General features: G+C 29.1%; 1 protein-coding gene across 1 annotated transcript in view; it reads left to right on the plus strand.

Annotated features, from left to right (window-relative positions):
- The first annotated feature begins 10,277 nt into the window (after positions 1–10,277).
- Positions 10,278–20,417, plus strand: part of LOC136084024 (uncharacterized) — a 44,130-nt gene continuing 33,990 nt past the window's right edge. Inside the window, exon 1 of the mRNA XM_065804059.1 lies at positions 10,278–10,391. The gene's annotated coding sequence lies outside the window, so the exon portion shown is untranslated. The remainder of the gene's footprint in view (positions 10,392–20,417) is intronic.

A 20,417-nucleotide genomic window follows, 5' to 3' on the forward strand; every position in this document is an offset into this window, starting at 1 on the left:
AATCCACACTAGTATGCTTCATTGCTTGTTATTCTACTTTAACTAGTTTTAAGGCAAAAGTTTAAAAATTTAGGTTTTTGACATCTTTCATATGTCAGAAGATGTCAAAAAACCTTTAACTGAACACTTTAATATGAGTATGCATGTAAATAGCATTTACAAGGATATTCATATGAAAGTGGCCTTGACTCAAGCATAGTTTTAATGCTAGGAGTGAAGCTTTGCTCTACAATATGATATGAATGACACTCTTGTTAGTTGTTATGAAATATAGAGCTTGTTTTGATATTGCACATATTTTTATACATAAATGAATACATAATTTAAGAATGAAATAGAACATGACTGAGTTTTCGGAATTATAACAGTTGTTTTATAAACGCTTATTTTAAATAAACGTTTATTAGACATTTAACTTTTTTCTAATTAATATTTAAAAATATTTTGCTTATTGATTCACAGTAAGGTAACCACCACTCAGAGTATTGGTTTACAATTTTATTTAAGTTACTTAAGCGATTTAAGTTAATTAAACATTACTTTCCGCCATATAAAATTTTCTCACCTTGTCAATACCATACGTTACTTCCTTCGTATTTTAACGTAACAATTTTACGGCTAGGAAAGTTCAAAACAGTTTACAATTGCGCAGTAAAATTTTTACATAATTTAAAAACGCTACCGTAATTTAAAAACGCTAATGTATTTTAAAAACGCAACCGGTTTGCCAAAAAATCTTTAAAACATTAGTTCAAAAATGACGACAATAAATGCAAACTTTTCTGTAACTTTAAGTCAAGTAAATGAACTATTATCAACATGAACTATTTTGATTTCCCGATTTTTTTTAAAGGAGTTTAAAATACACCTTTCAAAGGGTGTACTTAAGGGTGAAATTTTACGTCAGAACTAATAGGATAATTTGTTTTTGATTGATTTGCTTTTTTATTTGAAGAATATTAGAGTAAAAGTCAGAAAAAGTTGAGTTAGAAAGATGGCGTAGAGAAAGCGGACAGATATTGCACAAGATATTGAATTGCTCAATATAGGTTTATATCAAGTTAACTAGATTTGAACTCTTGTAACTTATAAAGTTTTACACAATTTACGTAACATCAGAGATTAAAATTTAACAAGACATGGAATCAATTCTATATTAACTAACGAGCTAAAGAAATCATCGAAAAAATTAATGAAATAGTGGGAAGAAATAAATTAAAAAACCTTACCTACCATCAAGATCGTCGATGGATAGCGGTATTTAATTCGATTGGTGATGCGATATCGATGACAAGGAATGAAATTTCAGTCACTGATTGTAACTCACTAGTTTTTTTCAGAAGAAGGGAACAACGCGGTTTTTTCATCACAGTTAAATGTGATGCAATAATAAATGACGATGAACTAATCGAGATGTTAAACCCATATATTGATTGTGTCATATCGATTAAACACAAAACTTACGAAAAAAAAAGAAATAAAAACTGTAAAAACTTCTCCAATAGTAGAATAACAAAAAATAGACGATAAGAAACAACCAACGTATCAATTTACACCACAAGCACCTCTGTTCTCAACTACATTGCTTACAAGAGGAAAGGTAACAGATTTTGTATATTCAAAAAATAAAACTACTTTTGATTTTTTAGACGAAAATAGCCTTGCTTTACCTGAAGAAGTTAAGAATAAATTAATTTCACACACAAAAAGAATATCTATCAGCTTTCGATGAAGCAATAAATATTGAACGAAACAAACAAAACCATCATCCGGTTGAAAATCTGGTCATTGTTGAAGATACTTTTACAGTGTGATAAAGATAAAATCTCAGAAAAAGAAAGATTGAATGAAGAGCAGCAAGGAAAGTATCAAGCGAGTGCTATTTTGATGACGACTCGGTTGTGGATATGACTGTGGCCGAAAACGCTAACGATAGGTCGATTTTAACATAACTTTGTCAGAAAAAGATGGACACCCTGCCATGTTTAGAAGAGAATGTCCGTCAAACAAAACTTTAAAAACTTTATTAAATCTCTTAGAAATAGAAGATGTTTGGAGAATTTTTAATCCCAATACAACTGAAAATACTTTCGCAGCCAACGGCATGTCTCATTCGAGACTAGACTGCATCAATGTTAGCAAAAAAGCTAGACAAAATATTAAAACATGTTTTGAGCCAACTATTTTAACTGATCACTATAACGCTCAAGTTGTGTCTTAAAATACAAAAAAAATTAATATTAGATCAGAAATATGGATTTTAAATAATAAACATTTAGAAAATAAAGAGTAGAAAAATCTCATAGAAGCGAGCTTAAACGAATGGACACACCAAAAAAATAAATATGAAAATATTAAAGATTGGGAAGTCGGTAAATAAAACATAAAAGAAATTTCGAAAAGGTTTAGTAAAATAATAAAATAAAAAAAGTACAAAAAGAGAATTAAAACTTTTTAAAACATTGAAAAATGCATCTAAAAAAATACATCTAATAACAACATGAAAAGTTATATAATGATGTCAAAATTAAAATTGAACATATTAAAAAAGGAAAAGCAGAAGGGGCGGCGATAAGAGCGAGAATTCATTGGAGATTAGAAAGGCGAAAAATGTTCAAAACTTTTTTAGAACAACATAAACTTGCGAAACATTATGTCACAGAAATAAATGTTCGTGACGGGGAGGTGAAAACAGAACAAAAATAAATTTTGGCTGAATTTAAAAATTTTTATAGAAAACTGTATAATAAGAAAAAAAATGACAAACCTTCTCAAGATGTTTTGTTTTTAAATGCTAAAGTTCAGAAAGTGACTGAAGATGAAAATAAAATTCAAGAAAAAGAAATTTCTGAGTGCGAAATAAAACAAGCTTTAAGATAAATGAAAAATAACAAATCTCTCGGCTTGGGCGAGCTGACTATTGAATTCTACAAAAACTTTTTAGAAATAATTAAAAAAGATTTAACTGATACTTTAAATGATGTTTTGTTTACCGGAGAAATGACAAATTACCAAAAAGAAGCCATGACCACATGTATATTTAAGAAAGGTAACAAAAATGTTATAGGAAATTGGAGACCTATATCACTCCCAAATATAGATTACAAAATCCTCACAAAATGTTTAGCAAAAAAACTGAGAAATGTATTATTAAATATAATACACTAGCATGAGTTACCCGGCGTTGCCCGGGCCAATATTTAAACTGGCTTACCTGATATCTGTACACAAAAATGGGCCCAAAAAATAGTCCCATCTGATCCCGGGGTCAGGGGGGCCCATTTTTGGGCCCCTTGACCCCGGGGGTTGGGGTACGGGGTCAAAACCCAGCTAAGAACCTTCTCCTCCTCGAGGACTACCCCCATGCCAAATTTCATCGAGATCGGTCGGGCGGTTTGGATTTCTATACAGAACAAACAAACAAACACACACACACACATTGCCCTTTATATATATAGAAGAGAAGACAAACAAACAAACACACACAAACACACATTGCCCTTTATATATATAGCTGGAGTTACCCGGCGTTGCCCGGGCCAATATTTAAACTGGCTTACCTGATATCTGTACACAAAAATGGGCCCAAAAAATGGTCCCCCCTGACCCCGGGGTCAGGGGGGCCCATTTTTGGGCCCCCTTGACCCCGGGGATCGGGGTACGGGGTCAAAACCCAGCTAAGAACCTTCTCCCCCTCGAGGACTACCCCCATGCCAAATTTCATCGAGATCGGTCCGGCGGTTTGGATTTCTATAGAGAACAAACAAACAAACACACACAAACACACATTGCCCTTTATATATATAGCTGGAGTTACCCGGCGTTGCCCGGGCCAATATTTAAACTGGCTTACCTGATATCTGTACACAAAAATGGGCCCAAAAATAGGCCTAAAAAATCGGCCCAAAAAATGGCCCCCTTGACCCCGGGGATCGGGATACGGGGTCAAAACCCAGCTAAGAACCTTCTCCCCCTCGAGGACTACCCCCATGCCAAATTTCATCGAGATCGGTCCGGCGGTTTGGATTTCTATAGAGAACAAACAAACAAACAAACACACACACACACATTGCCTTTTATATATATAGAAGATAGTAACCAAACATCATGTATTAAAAACAGAGCTATAAACTATAATCTTAATTTATAGTTAAGGGATATCATAAGCATTGCTAAAACGCGCGAATTATGCTTTCCATAGATCAGGTCAAAGCTTTTAATAGGATAGATAGAGATTTTTGTTTGTAAGTTTGAAACATTTTGGATTCCGAATAAGTTATATATTTTTTACTAAAATAATCTATAACAAAATTTTTGCAAAAATTAAAATTAATGGTTTATTATCAGAAAAATTAAATATTTTAAGAGGTGTAAGACAAGGTTGTCCTTTATCAATGATACATCATTCAAGCAGAAATCTTTTCAACTTTTGTTAGACAAAGCAAAAAAATTAAAGGTATAATTGTTAAAGGAAATGAAACAAAAATACAGCAATACGCTGATGACACTAATTTTTTTCTAAATGGAGATGATTCAATTAGAGAAGTAGTTAAAGCTTTAAAATTAAATAAAAATGCAACAGGAGCTAAAATAAACCTAAGGATAAAATAAACCTTAAATAAACCTAACAGGAGCTAAAATAAACCTAGCCAAATGCTGGGGCATATGGTTAGGAAAAAACGTATTTAAAGACAAAAACAAATATTTAAATTTTTATTGGGAAGAAAATATCTTTAAAAGTTTGGGAATAGTTTTCTCTAATAACGGGAAGTTTTCTTATAAAATCCATTGGAAAGAGCGCTTTGATTAAATGGAAAGCACTCTTCAAAATTAGGGAAAATATATACTATCCTTAAAAGGTAAAAAAACTATAATAAACTCATTGATTATACAGCAAAATAACATTTAACTTTTATTGTTCCCATTCCAAGTGAAGGATTTTTAAATAAAATGGAAACAAAGATTAATAAATTTTTTGTGGGTAGTAAAATATGCAGACTAAACAAAATAAAAACGCAGCAAAAAATAAAATACGGTGGTGCAGGTTTAAATAACCTAACAAATAAACTTAAAGCTATTCAATTGCAATGGATAAGTAAAATTCATGATGAAAATATTAATGGACCATGGAAAGATGCAATGATAAGTATATTAAATTCCCATAGAAACGCTAACCTAAACATTCACATTTTTAAAACTAATCCTACACCGATTAAACAACTTCCATCCTTCTATGCTCAGCTATTAAACAATTGGCATGATTTAAAAAAAAAATCATAACCTACCATTAATGAAAATTTTTTATAATAAAATGATAAAAAACTTACCCAGAAAATTTTTAACTCCAGAAAGAGTACATATAAATAATGACATCGTGATAGTGGCTGGTATTGCTAAAACATTTCAACCAGGTTTCTTGAATTATAAAAGCATAAATTTGTCTGAAAAAGATTTAGATAAAATTATTAAAGCCCTTCCGATGGACTGGAAACAAAAAATTTTAAAACAAGGTCAACAATATGATCATAAAAAAGCCCCTCAAGATATAGGCAAAAGAATATCGAAATACGAATGGAAAAATCTAACAGTTTTAACTTTATATAAATTATTAAACAAACCAATTAAAAAAATTTAATATAAATATAATAATTGGGAGACTTTATTTGAAAGTATGGAAAGTATAGATGAGAAAGATAGGAAATTTTTTTCCCTTAACCTTTCTAAAAGAAATACTAACAATAAAGCGAACGAAATCGGATATAAAACAGCACATTTTATTGCCCACAAATGAAAAGATGTTTGATATAAAAGTTTGAAAAGATCAAATATGTCTTCAACGCAATGCTTGGACATAGGTCAACGCAATGCTTTGCGTTGAGGACATATTTGATCTTTTCTAACTTTGAAAATACCGCTCACATGAAAATACCGTTTACATGATATATGAAATAAAGTTGAAAATACTGCTCACATGATATATGAATGTGAGAAAGTGCAACCTTTAATTTTTTATGTTTTTGATTTTTTAAACCAGCAATACCCTAAGGAATACCTTCACAATAAAAGTTTTAAATTTATTTTTTTTGGTTACGGGAAAAACGCAAGTCATAGAGAATTTGGCAATATTTTACTAGAAACATTATTAGAAGAAATTTTTTACAATAGATTGAAAAGTCATTTTGAAACAAAATGTTTACGAAAGAATATATTTAAAAAAAGTTTAATGTAAAAATTGAAAAATTATTTGAAATGAGTCACAAATAATAATTTAACAAAACAAACAAGAAAAAAACAATGAAGAAATCAGAAATATTTTTTGCAATGGAAAATTAAATTTAGTTGCAGATGTATGCAATTATTATGAATAATATTTTTGAACTTTTGATAAGTTCTTTTTATTTTAATTTCTATTTTTATATACTTTGATTTTTTATCTCTGTCTTTGACTATTCTGTTTCGTAAATTTTAGTTTTTTTTTACCTTTAAAAACTGTTTTTATTTTTTTTCGAACTTTTTTTTTCATGTGTTTTTATTAAGGGTCTGCGTCTCGTAAAAAATTTATTTCAATACCAATACCAAGACAATTCCATTATAGTCTTGAAATTTGTTTCAAGCCATATCAATACTTTTTCAAAGTGGTCTTGTTACATAAAAATAATTTCAAGAAAATCAAGACTTGACAAGACTTTTCAAGACCAAAAATTATGTTTATTTTATTGAACCTCCCTCTCCCAATATTACGCAACAGTTTTGTACCCCCTTCCCTAAAATAAAATTTTTAAAAATTTAAGATATAACAATTTTTATAATTTTCTTAGCTTCTTTGAGTTAATTCATTAGTTCTTTTCAGTCTGTTTAATGTTTTTTTTTGTCACCCCAATAGTTCCGTGTAAAGTTGTATAAACTAGCATCGATGATCCCAATTTTAAAAAGCTATTCTCTCGATAGAGACTTGAAATAATATTATTTTATAAATATAATTTTCTCAAATTTGGCAATGTTAGCGTGGCGGAGTGAATTCCGCTTCAGGCTAGTAATCCAAGGATTCCAATTTCGTCTCTAAATGTTGAATTTTTTTTAATTTTAGTTAGTTAAGTTTTTAGCACTAAAGTTTTCACACTTTTATGCACCAACTATATATGCACTTTGACTTTGATACAAAGTCAAAGTGCATGTTCTGCGCTTTGACTTTATATGGTCCAAGTTCTGCACTTGGACCATATAAAGTCAAAGCGCAGAACGTGCACTGCACATAGACTGTTACAGTCGTAGGCACAATGCGTTTCGTCTACAGCTGTAACAGTCCGTTAGCAGGGTGTAACTACTCCGTTAACGGAGTGTACACATTGACTAAGTAAGACTTGGGCGCAGTTGATTTTACAATTAACATGTAAATACATCAAGTGAGGGTTTTGGTTTGGGCGGATGCTCTTTTAATTAAAAGAAAGTCTTCTCTAGATTTTAAACTAGAAAAAAAAGGGTTGTGTCACAAAATCGGAGATTCCCCTCCTCCTCGTAACAAATTGTCACATAATTGCCTACCTCCCCCCCTCCATCCTCCCTAAAGCGTGTTGTAATTTATGGACGACCCCTTAATATTTTTTATATGGCTTACGCTTGGTCCTTGTTTTGCAACAACTCAAGTTCTCAATTAATGAAAATTTTATAGATAAACGTGCAGCAATTATATGTAACAGCAATTATATGTGTGTAAGCTTCCATGTAGAAGTCAACCCACAAAGCGACTTAAAGGCATCAACTTCAGACTTTAAAAAAGTTGCCAAGTTGAATGATCACCCTCTTCGGAGCATTGTTTTTAGTTAGATCTATCATATTAAATCTCAGGAATTTGAGTTAGCTGCAATTCTTACATCCTAAATTGACTTGTTGAATATATTCTTTTACGGGTTTTTGTAAATTCTCATAAATGCTATAGTTTTTATATACAAATATAAGATTAACTACAAAACGATATATAGACAGTATTTATTTATAAAGAAAGTAATAAAAAAAGTATTTATGATTAAAAACATATAACTAGGCCGTTAATAACAGTTAACCACAGTTAGTTAATTATGTAGATTCTATGTTGCTGCTTGCTACTGTAACACAGAACTCCACAGACAATATTTACAAGCTTTATATCAAACAACTAACAATTTTGGGTCTAATGCAAGTCAATGAGATAATTAACTCGATAATGAAATCAATGTCATTGACTTACATTAGGTCCAAAACAAGTTCATATTGTTGTATGTAGTTTGAGATGGCTACAAGTAGTAGCTTTTTGACACCTGTTCTTTTAAATATCTCACTTAAAGCCAACTCAATTTTTATACTTTTAGACTTTTTGATTTTATTGCTGTTCGGAAATCAGGTTCAAGATGGATTTGAAAAATAAGACTCCACCGTCAATGTCAAGTTTTATTATGTCTGAGGGTAAGGAAATCTTTTGAAAGTGTCATATTTTTCTTAAATGTCGGTGCAATGAAGAATGTCGCAATCATTTCAACATGACAATTTCACATTATTGACAGTAAAAAAATCCCTGTAACTAGCTTCTACAAAAACAATATATAGTAAATATAGAGCTCAAGAAGGCAAACTTGACTAACAAGAATCACCGCAGATCTAAGTTTTCTCATTTTGTTAGGATTTTGTAATCTATATTTGTGAATCAGAAGTAAGAAAGTGCGAGCACGAGAAAAATAAGCAATCTTAACAGATTCTAATTTTGCAATCGATTGTATGTATGGTTTCCATTACAGTGAACAATAATCCAAGAAGGCGGAAAGAGGACTCAGTGAGAGGGTTACCATTCATAAATATAGGAATGTCAACAGTATTGCGATAGTTGTTTGCAGTAAGCAACTGAGCTTTGTTGGAGTTAAATTTAACGAGCCACCACAAGCATTGGTCTGTTACAGAAGTGAGATCAGTGTTGTGATTGGCTGCATGTTCAAACAATCAAAAAGAGAAGATTTTTGTCAAGACAGGAATATAAAGTTGAGTCATCAGCAAATAGAGCTACTTTAGATGTAAGGTTGGCATGAAGATCATCAACGTAGATAAAAAAAAAACAGGACTAAGAATAGAACCTTGAGGTACCTCAGAAGTTATTGAAATAAAGAAGAGTATTAGCTTTCGAAGATGACTAAAATAAAGCCGTTAGAAAAAATTGATTTAATAATCTCAAAAATTTTCTCAGATACACCATAAGAAGCTACCATATAGAAAAGACCAGCAAGCTTAACTTGTTTAGCTGGAATAGAAAGAAGAGTAAGGCATGATGGGCAGTATTGCGTTAAATTAAGGTTACTGTTTCACTGGAAGTATTTTACTGGAAGACGTTGCAACAGATTCTGTTTCTAAATCCCAATCAAAACGCAGGATAATCAAAATAAAAAATACCCTAATTAATGACTCCTTAGGAAAAGAAAAAAAAGAACGTCTGCATTAAATTTTAATACTTTTAAAGTAGCGATTGATTACGATATGTCGTAGAGCTACAAGAAGCTTAGACAAAAGTGCATATATTTTTCAGGTCTGCGTTTTTTCAAAATCTCAAAAACTGATTTATATGAAAGCGGGTCAACCTGTTGTGAGTTGGCTTTAACAAAGTTTTCAGTAAAATCTTGTTTCGCGAAATTGCTTTGGGTTAATCAATGTGTAAGAACTCGATTTACAAAAGTCGCGCGATGCTTTCTCTTGTTTTTTTAATCTCTCAAGCCTCTTAAGTGTGGCACAAATTATTAAAGTGTCATATCTGATGCCGCTAAAGCAAATCAAAAATATTAAGATCAAATTATTCCATATGGAATTATGCATAATAATATCAATATGCTTATCAATGTAATATAAAAAATTGAATCTTTTTTTGTGTGAAAAAGAACGAATTTAACATAATTAAGTTATAAAACAAAAGTATATATCTCGCCGCAATGATTTTCACTCAAGCATGACGAGTTTAGAGCCATTCAGCATCAGAGATCATCTATAAATTATGTTCGCATAATTTGGTTGTTAAACGCAACACAAGTTTACCTTCGCAGAGCCATTAATTAAATAAACAATCGGTATTGGCCATTAAGTTAAACAGTAATCACCGCACAAAAAGAGCAAACGATCTCCTACTTCTATCTTTTAGCATTGTGTAATATATGGACGTTCTTATTCCTTACAAGTCTTGAATAAAAAAAAGTACCTGAATAATTCCGAGAATTTTAACGTTCTGAGAATAGAGCGTTGTTTTACACCTGTTTTTTTTTGTTGTTGTTATTTTCCGATTGTTCCATTTTATATTGAAAAGTTATTAGGTCAAACTATTTATTAAATTTGTTTGTTTAATGAAGCCAATCATAATATATTAAATATATAACAGTATTACACAGGTATTTTTTTTCTTCTAGTCTTTATTTTCTGATATTTTTGTTTAAAAAAAACACAAACTTTTGCGCAAGAATTCTGTAGGAGAAAGTCGAATAACTCGTGTCTTGCACGTTGGGGAAAAAAAGTTGTGAGACTTTCCCCCTGACTTTTTTTATTCAAATCTTTTAGTTTTTTTAGACTATTTTTTTAATGAATTCTTTTAGTTACAAAATACAATTAATTATAATTATTTATTTAATTATAATTAAAATTAATTATAATTATAATTAAAATATAATTAAAAATAATTATCTTATTTCGTTTTAATGCTAAAACGAATTATTTTTTATGAGAAAAGTTTAAACTTTTAAGTAATTAAAATTGATGGTTCAGTAAAATTTAGATTTATAGATATTCAAATAAACAGAAATAAGACGAATGAAAAAAAATTGTTTTTACATAAGTCAAATTAATAAACGACAATTCATGAAGTTAATGTGGAATAAATTGAAATAAAAATTTTTATATATACTTTTAAATAAATATATATATATTTTTTCAACTACATTTAAAAAGTATGAAAGCCATCTAATTTATTTTTTATCCCACTGAAGTAGTCAAGGAAACAGTTTTTATCACACTAAAGTAGTCAAGGAAACAGTTTCAAATTACTTCTCAATTATTTTACACTCTATAGAGTGTATATATACTATACACTATAGTGTATCACAGATATTTGGATGGGTGCAATTATGATTTAAACCCTTTCTTTCCTGGTTTATGAAATGAAGAAAAAAAAATTAAAATGACATTCAATATTTTCAAAAAACAATTGGGAATCAGCGCGTTTATTTTAAAGTTGTACATATCGCCATCTAGTCGGAAGTAGCAAAACTTAAGCATTATTTAAAATTAAAAAAAAGATAAAACAGGGTTTGATTTTTGAATTTAAAGTTTGTGTTGCCAAACAGCAACATTGGGAAAGAAACGCTTAAGTTATACCTTAACTTAGGTTTACTTAGGTTTATTAAATTAGGGCTAATTGAATGACGTATTTTCTTATTACAATTTTGGTAAAACTATCGCACATGGCTGATTACGATGATTTTAAACCGAATTTTTTAAAATGCAATTGCATTTTTAAAAAATCGGTAAAAAATCATAGTAATTAGTTAAAAGCTATTACAGTTTAGTGTGCTTTAAAGCACACTTAACTATAATAAAACTTTTGAAGAGTTTAGAAATGTTGAAGCCGGCTTACTTCACTGCTCTATTTTTATGTAATATAGCTTATTACACAGTTCTTTTTTTTAAAGGTTTTAAATAAAAGTTATTTTTACAAATCGTTGAAATGGAATTAAGATCTGCATCTTTTTTAACCCATTTTGTAAAACCATTAAAAATAAGTGGGTTGTATATTATATACTCGTATCGCCAAAAATGTATTGATGGGGGTTGTATATTACGTATTGCCAAAATTGATGTCATTGAAGTTCAGTTATAATCTTACTTTTTTTTTTCTCTTGTAAATAAAATGCTCCAAGAATGACAAAACGGTCTTGCCAAAGCGCTTAGTGGTTAGTTAAAGTCAAAACGTGGTGTTTCAATGTGGTGGGTCAGTTGTGTTTCAGTGGCAGTGTGGTGGTCAATGATGATGGCATGGTGATTAGCAGTGGCGGACTTTATTTGTAGATTAAATTTAAACCTACAAAAATTATTGATTGACACTGTACCAAAATTTCAGTCTTTTCTTTCCATTTTAAGTCAATTATAAATCTAAAATAAAAACAAAAAAGCACATGTTTATGGGTAAGGAAAAATTTTAATATTTAACAAAGTAATAAATTATAAAAAACACTCATTATGTGCAATGGTTACCTTAAAGTTGCTAATCAATATGATTTAACTAAAGTCAAGCAAAAAACAACTCTGGATATAATTAAAAACTCTTTTGAGCAATAAATACCTGCAACAAATAAAAATATAAGCTAAAGTAAAAGAGGTTTTAAAGTGCAACCAATCTCAGTTTGTTTTGCAACGTAACCAATCTCAGTTTGTTTTGCAACGTAACCAACCTAAGTTTGTTTTTCATTGTAATTGCGATAACTGTTATAATAAGTTAACAATTTAAAATTTAAAATCCAATTTTTCTTTCCTTATCTGCAATGAAAATTTAATTTATTAAATTACTTTTATTTAATATAAAACCATTTCAAAAATCAAATTTAAAGTTTAATTAAGATAGATTGAACTTCCAACCTTTAGTAAACTAAAAAAGAAAAAAAAAACAAATTATAAAATATTTAACTATAGTATAACAGAAAATTAATAATTTATAATTGAAATATATTTTACCTATCTTCTCCATTATTATCACTAAAAAAATATGAAATCAATTTTTAAAAACTTTTTATCATTATCGAAATTCATATCATATCAAAATTACGTATATGTAATTTTTTAGTTCTAATTGCAAATTATGTTTGTCATATTTTTGCCAGGTTTCTTTAAGACAAATTATTTTGAAATGGTGACATCAAGTGAAATTATGTATTCAAAGTATTTAAAGTAATTTAACATACGCTCATATTGCATTGGGTATTAATAAATTTAACTTACGCTCACATTTCATTGGGAATATATAAATTTAACATACGCTCATATTTCATTGCAAATAAATAAATTTAACATACGCTCATATTTCATTGCGAATAAATAAATTTAACATACGCTCATATTTCATTGGGAATAAATAAATTTAACATACGCTCGTATTTCATTGCGAATAAATAAAGCTAAAGCAAGTAATGCTAAACGAAATTCTCTTTATATATGTCAGAGGCAACTTTCATTATGGTTTTTCTCAGATTTGTTAGGGAGGTTGGGTTCTGTTTAGACACTTTACTTAAAAACTTACCGAACATTGATGGGTTTAATTGAGTGATATCCTTGGCTAAGGACAGGAACATTAGTCGCATTTTTAGTAGCCATCTCTTGACAATCGTTGCTTGATGGTAAGTTTCCTTATCGTGCAATATTAAAATTCTTATTCGTAACCATTACACTTGTAAAAAGTTTCCGTTAATTTAAGGAATTTATACGGGTTCTGTTTTAACTCCATAACTTTTTTCCATTAAACAACGGGAACGTTCTGGGGTGTACCCAGAACGATTTTGTCTTGTATACAAGACACATTGTTCTTCAAAATTTCCAAATAATTCATGTAATTGACTCACCTTTTTGTAAAAGGTGTAAACTAGTAGTGACAGTGAAAGGATCTCAAATCATAATTGCTCGACATTGTTTCAAGAATGTGAATCCTATGTACTAAAGTTGTATTTAAGTACTTTAAATACGTGATGTTTTGGCCGTACTTTAAGACAATGATAATTGCCTACTATTTTAGTTATAGGCAATTATAATTATGCTAAAGATATAAGGCCGGGTGAAAAAAAATTTCAAAAATGCTTAATAAAAACAGTGGCGAAAAAACTGCTTTTTTTTGATTCACCCGGTCTATACTCTTATTGATTGATAACATCTAATCATCCATGTAATACGTGATTGTTTAGTGTGTTTCCAGCACGCATACCTCTCTCTCTCTCTCTCTCTCTCTCTCTCTCTCTCTCTCTCTCTCTCTCTCTCTCTCTCTCTATCTATCTATCTATCTCTCTCTCTCTCAAACAAAACAACTCAACCGAACATGCTATTCTTTAATTAACAAGTTGTATTAATGAATCTTTCATAAATCTAAAACATACACTTAGTGTTTTTATTGACTTGTCAAAAGCTTTTGATTCAGTCGATCATAATATTTTGCTTAAAAAACTTTAATGCAATGGTATAGCAGGTAAAACTCTACGTTGGTTTAAAATTTATCTCTTCAACCAAAAGCAGTGGGTAAGATTCCCTATTTAAAACATTATTGAACATAACGCGCGTTGATTCAAGCATAGGATTTTATTGTAAGCATGCGCATTAAGTTAGATTTTTTTAAAAAATGGCGGAGCCGTTTTCCGTAAAAACTAAAAACTTTAGTGGTTGATTTCCTTTTTAAATATGTAATTAGTTGATTTCCTTTTTAAATATGTAATTAGTTGATTTCCTTTTTAAATATGTAATTAATCAAAAATAGAAAAAAAGTTTTTCAATTTTATAAATAATAAGCTCTTCTTTAAATTGAAAAAAAAACAACTTAAGTCGTTAAGAAAGAAAATCGCAGGATCGCCTCAATTATATAAAGAATATTTTGAAAATAAATTTTTTTTTGGATAAAATAAAAAATTTATTTCTACTCTAGATATTGTAAGGAAAAAAACAAGTTATCCATTTTTACCTGTCATTTTTTTAAATCGAGAAAGGGTAGAGCGAGACATATCGGAACCGTGGGGCATCACAGTACAATTATACCTGAAGTCTTGTATCTCAGCTGAAAAAAAATTTTTTCAAAATTTTTTTGATAAAATATTTTAAATTATTGTGTTTTAATATTGTGAAAAAGTTTTAGAAATACCAAAATACATTAATAGTACTAAATCGCATCAATAAGTTTGCGAAAAATAAAATTTTTGCATATTTATTTAAGCGATACAACGACAAAAGATTTATCTTGAGTTATTGCTAATTTGTTTTGTTTATAAAAATTTTTATTATTCAGAAAGTATTTTTTATCCTCTTTTTGAATCTGGTTTTAAAAAAATGTCTGGAATTAAACTTTTTGAATAGTATTAATTTCAGTAAAATGACTTCGGTGGTGCGTATCGGGACAACAAGTTATTTATATAATTGACTATATTACTACCATTTCGTGATGCAGTTTACAGTTTGATGATTTTATTATTAATCTAAAGTATTATTTTCCTTATTTAGAAAAAGCAATATTAGTAATAAATCCAAAGAAATTCCTATTTTTACAACCTGATTATTAATAGTGATAATGTAAACATAGGTGGTAAGAAATTATATAAGAAAGAACAATTATCTACTCTCGAGTCCTTAATACAAGGGTAGGTGGGAATAAACGAGGTGGTGGTGGTAACTTTTGTCAATATCTTATAAAAAAATATTTTTTTTTAGTTTTGAGATAATAATTTTTTTGTCGTTAACAAGTAAAAATTAATAAACAGGCCGGGGTCTAAATAAGCTTTGAATGAGTGGGAATGTTACCAAAAATTAATAAGCGTCTCCCCCCCCCCCTCCTTTTTTTTTTTTGTATTAAGGGCTAGAGAGTAAAATGGGATGAAATGCAGTTTTAGCTGTGAAAAAAAAAGGAACTTAGAACTAGAAAAGCTGCTGATAAATATGGCATTTTTAAGTTTGCTCTACATAGGCCTATTGCTAATAAATAAGCCAAGTCATCAAAAATGTTGCCAATTAGTTTCAGGATATTTTTAGTGTGATTCATGTTATCCATAATATTTTTTGTTAAATTGTGAATAAATTTCTTACGAAGTATTTTTTGTAAAAGAATTTTGAAATGAGATTTATTATAAATTTTTAAAAATATAAATGACAAACAAAAGTTTATTTTCTAACTTTCATTTTAAGGCCTTTTTTAACCCTTAATTAAAATTGAAAAGTTAATATAAGGGGACTTAATTAATATTGAATTAAAATGGTAGCTAATGTTGGCAATAGTATTAATAGTTACCATTTTAATTCAATATTAATAAGTCCCCTTTAAATTCTAAAAGGTCTTAAAATGAAAGTTAGAAAAGAAACTAAGATTTTGTTTATCATTTATATTTTCAAAAATTTCTAAATAATCTTATTTCAAAATTCTTTTACAAAAAATACTTTGTAAAAAATTTCTATAATTTTTTTTTTTTTGCTTTAGGATGATTTTTTATTAAATGTTCTTTAATAATGCTTTCAAGCTGACTATAACCCATATGCCAGAATAATCTATTAAAATTGGTGAACTCGGTGTGTAAACTTTCAACATAAACATCAATTCCTAATCTCCATTTTTCACAATATGCCCCTGTACCTAATCTCTTTCACAATAAGCATTTTTCACAATAAGCACCTGTACCTAATCTCCATTATTCATTAAACTGATATACATGATTTTCAAGTAAATGTATTTTTGTTGTTACAGAAGCATCTGGTCATGTGAATCTATGAAATTTGATTAGTTGTTTGATTGCTAAATCTAAAATTTGACGAGATTTTCCATTATATAATACACGATGACAAAATAAAATTCAATAATATCAAATTATAAAAATAAATAGTTTACAGAGCAAGAGTAAAATTGAAAAAGTTATTATGAAGAGCCTCATAGAAATCTTCTGCAGTCAATAAATTGTTTTCAGCATCAATAAAACTCTTTATGACTCATTTTGCTCCTGTTGACTCTATGTCACATTGATCTTTTCCACGTGATGGCTCATTGTAATCATACTTTTTAATAAAGAATTGTTTTGCTTTGCAAACTTTGTAAAGGACTTCTAAGTTATCTGACTTAGCATAATGGTTTTTTAAACAACATGGAAGAAGACATCAACATGTAGAGTCATTCATTTCTTTCCAAAATAATCCTTTTGGCTTTCACGGAATTTAGCTGGCTAAATTTTCTGACAAAAATCTTTCAGCCAAAAACCTGTCACCTCATCAAGTTGCTAGTAAGCCATTATTTCAGCCATTTTTTGCTGTGCATCACGGATTTGATGCTTCATATAGGCTTCAACATCTTTTGTAGCAACATTTAAATCATATAAAAGATCTTCATCTTTACTTTCTAAAACTAACTCACGAACCTGTTTGATTGCTGAAATGAGGTTAGCACAGTCAATACATTATTCACCGTAGCAGCTATTGTGGGTTGGTTCAAGTCTGGATCTATATCTGAAAGGGCAAAAGAAGTAGAGTTACTATGCAAAGTGGAATTTTCACTACATTTGGAAGGAAAATTACTTTTCAGATACCTTTTACTCTTTTCTTGGAACTTAGTAATATTTTTATACTTCCACTTTCCAGAAATAGCAATCAAAGTTTGAAATCCATCCATGCCAGCTGCAGTGACATCATTGGTTTTATTCCATCAAGAATTCTCCATAAAGAAGTATCTGACATTGGGAGATAATTAGCTTCCAGTCAAATTTCTTTATAAAATGTGGTTGTATGGCTAAACTTCACCATTAAAATGGCATTAGCCACTTTTTGTTCCTCTCTATTGTCAAACTTTTTTTTATTTACACCATAAGCTACATCTTGCAGCGAACTTCGACAAAACATAAATTCTAAAAAATGTTTTATTTTTTCCAGTGGCATTTGGCATATGTTGACGTTTTCCTTTTTTGGTATAGAAAATCCTCTGCGATTTTCATTAATGTTTCTTTAGTATACTTATTATGGTTAATAACTGAAAGCAAAATAATTTTTCCTAAAGAATTACTTTCTTGAAACATCTTAACTGGTACAACTAGGACTTCTGGAACCAGTTGAGTTGAACCATATTCATCCTCATCTTGTGTAACACTTGAGAAATTAGTGCCTCTGATCGACCAGGTGCAATTGCTTCAGCAAATATTTTCTCAAGCTGTGTTTTAATTTTTTCAAATTTCTTCATAACTACCTGTTTGGTTCCTGGTGTTAAGTCTTCTATTTGTTTTGTTTTATCTGAAAGGACAGTGAACTTGCTCCAAATGCTTCACACAAAGGGCTAGCTGCTTTTTTTGATTCTTCGATAGTTTCATCTGAAATGATTGTTATATCTGGAACATATATGTCATCAGCAGGAGAGCAAGACTTTATTGGTGTTGGAGCTGGTTCTTACATGTCAATATTGTTATATGTAGAAATACTTTTTAGGTGGATGATTACACCTAAAAAGTATTTCAAAACAGGAAGGCTCCAACAGGAAGTGGTGAATTCTTTTCATTATAAGCAGCAAGGGTGTTTAAAGGGATGGATCTATTACTATTATTTACAAGCTCTAAAGGTATAAATAATATAATAGTATTATATTATTTATACCTTTAGAGCTTGTAAATGATTACTTATGTCAACGGTCAGTTCATTAACTTGAAAGATTCTATCTTTGTTCCAACGCTTAAAAGGACCACAAGAACTCTTCTCTTTATTAAAATATATGCATTTCTTATAAGGACTGTCTTTATTTTCGCTCTCTGATATATTTTGTTTATTGATAATTTTCTATTGACTAAAATTAAACAAATCCAGTTTTTAATAAAAAATTTAAATTCTTTTACTGAAAACTGCTAAAAGAAATTTATGTTATGTAACTTAAGTTTATATATATATATATATATATATATATATATATATATATATATATATATATATATATATATATATATATATATATATATATAAATATATATATATATATATATATATATATATATATATATATATATGTATATGTATATATATATATATATATATATATATATATATATATATATATATATATATAATATATATATATATATATATATATATTTTGTTTCACCTGATAAAATATATTATATTATATTAAATAAAACATTGTATTTATTTATATATAATTTTTATTTGTATTTATTTTAAGTGCTATATGTATTTTTTTCATGTGCTTTTGTACAGTTCCTCTATAAAAAAAGTATTATATTAAAATTTTCAATTTCAGTTCTAATTATTATGGCTGTAAAGTAGCTGTAAAGTTACTAAGCATATCAACACCGTTGCTAGGGTATTTTTCAGTTTAAAAAATGGCAAAATAAGATTTCTTCTAGGACTTCTGTAGGCTTTTTATCACCCAAGCACATGGATTTTTTTTCAGATATCAGAAAATGCATGTTTAAGGAAGCTAAATAACTTATACTGTTCATGGCAGACCTAAGGCCACGGTTGTTATGGGTAATCTATCAAAGCGCATTGAACGCGAAAAGTGATTTTCGACAAGTTACTCCTTCCCAGGTCCTTGTTTTCACATGATTTTTGTTCCATAAAATCAATGTATGTCTAAGTGTCTTTCAAAAACACCTAAGAAAACTACGTGCAAGTATTAGCCTTAAGAGATATAAGAGCTCAAAATTAGGGTAAAATTTCAAATTTTGTGGTTTCGGACCATGATTTCTAGACAACCAAAAATGTAATCATGTTGAATTTTTACTTTTACTGTAGTAATCTACCCAGAGTGGCAAAAAAATTAAAAAAGAAATGTTTCTGTCATATTCATGTTGCTAAAACTGCTCCTCAAAGAAGCAATTGCACTCCAAGCGCAAAATTTTCTAATTTTTGGGACCCAATGTCTCGGAAATAAATAGGAATTTTCGAAAAAAAAATTTACCAGTGGCCTACTTTCATTGTCTTTAACAAATTATCTGAAAATAAGGACAATTTGAAGACATCACTTCCAGACTTTGCCTATATTTCTCAGACAATGGCTCTTAATATGAACAGAGTAAAAACTTCATTTTGGTTTAAAAAAAAAAGCCTATCTATAAAAATTGATAAAATAAAATGGATACTTTACTACCCAAACTATAAAAAATAGATACTCTCTGTAAATATGTCTGAGCTCTTTATTGACAATTCATCCTTTAAAGAAAAAAAATAACAAAGTTTTAATAAGCTTTTATTGTAAAAAATCTGTCTTGAAGATCAAAACAGAGTTGCAAAAAGCATTGGAATTCTATTCAAATCTAGAGGTATTTTAAACAAAAATCAATTAACAAAAGTGTACTACACTTTTACTCATTGTTATACAAATTATAAAAATTTGAGAAAGTACACATAAAACTAAACTAAAATCTCTTTATTGGCATCAGAAACACGCAGCTCGTATAATAAATTAAAAATTTTTTTTTTTTTGAAATCTCAACTGCTTTTTAAAGAAATGGACGTCTTAAATGTTTATTAACTATATGTATTTAATGTTTTGTGTTTTATGCAAACGTGAATAACTAATGTACCCCGGTGTTATTGTAAACCTTTAAAAAATTAAACCCAAAAACAAATATAACTTACGTAATAATAGTATTATAAGACCACCTATTTGGAAAAATAAATAAACCTAGTTTTGTATATCTTATACACAG

Source organism: Hydra vulgaris, chromosome 08 (genome assembly GCF_038396675.1).
Source record: "Hydra vulgaris chromosome 08, alternate assembly HydraT2T_AEP".
NCBI lineage: Eukaryota > Metazoa > Cnidaria > Hydrozoa > Anthoathecata > Hydridae > Hydra > Hydra vulgaris.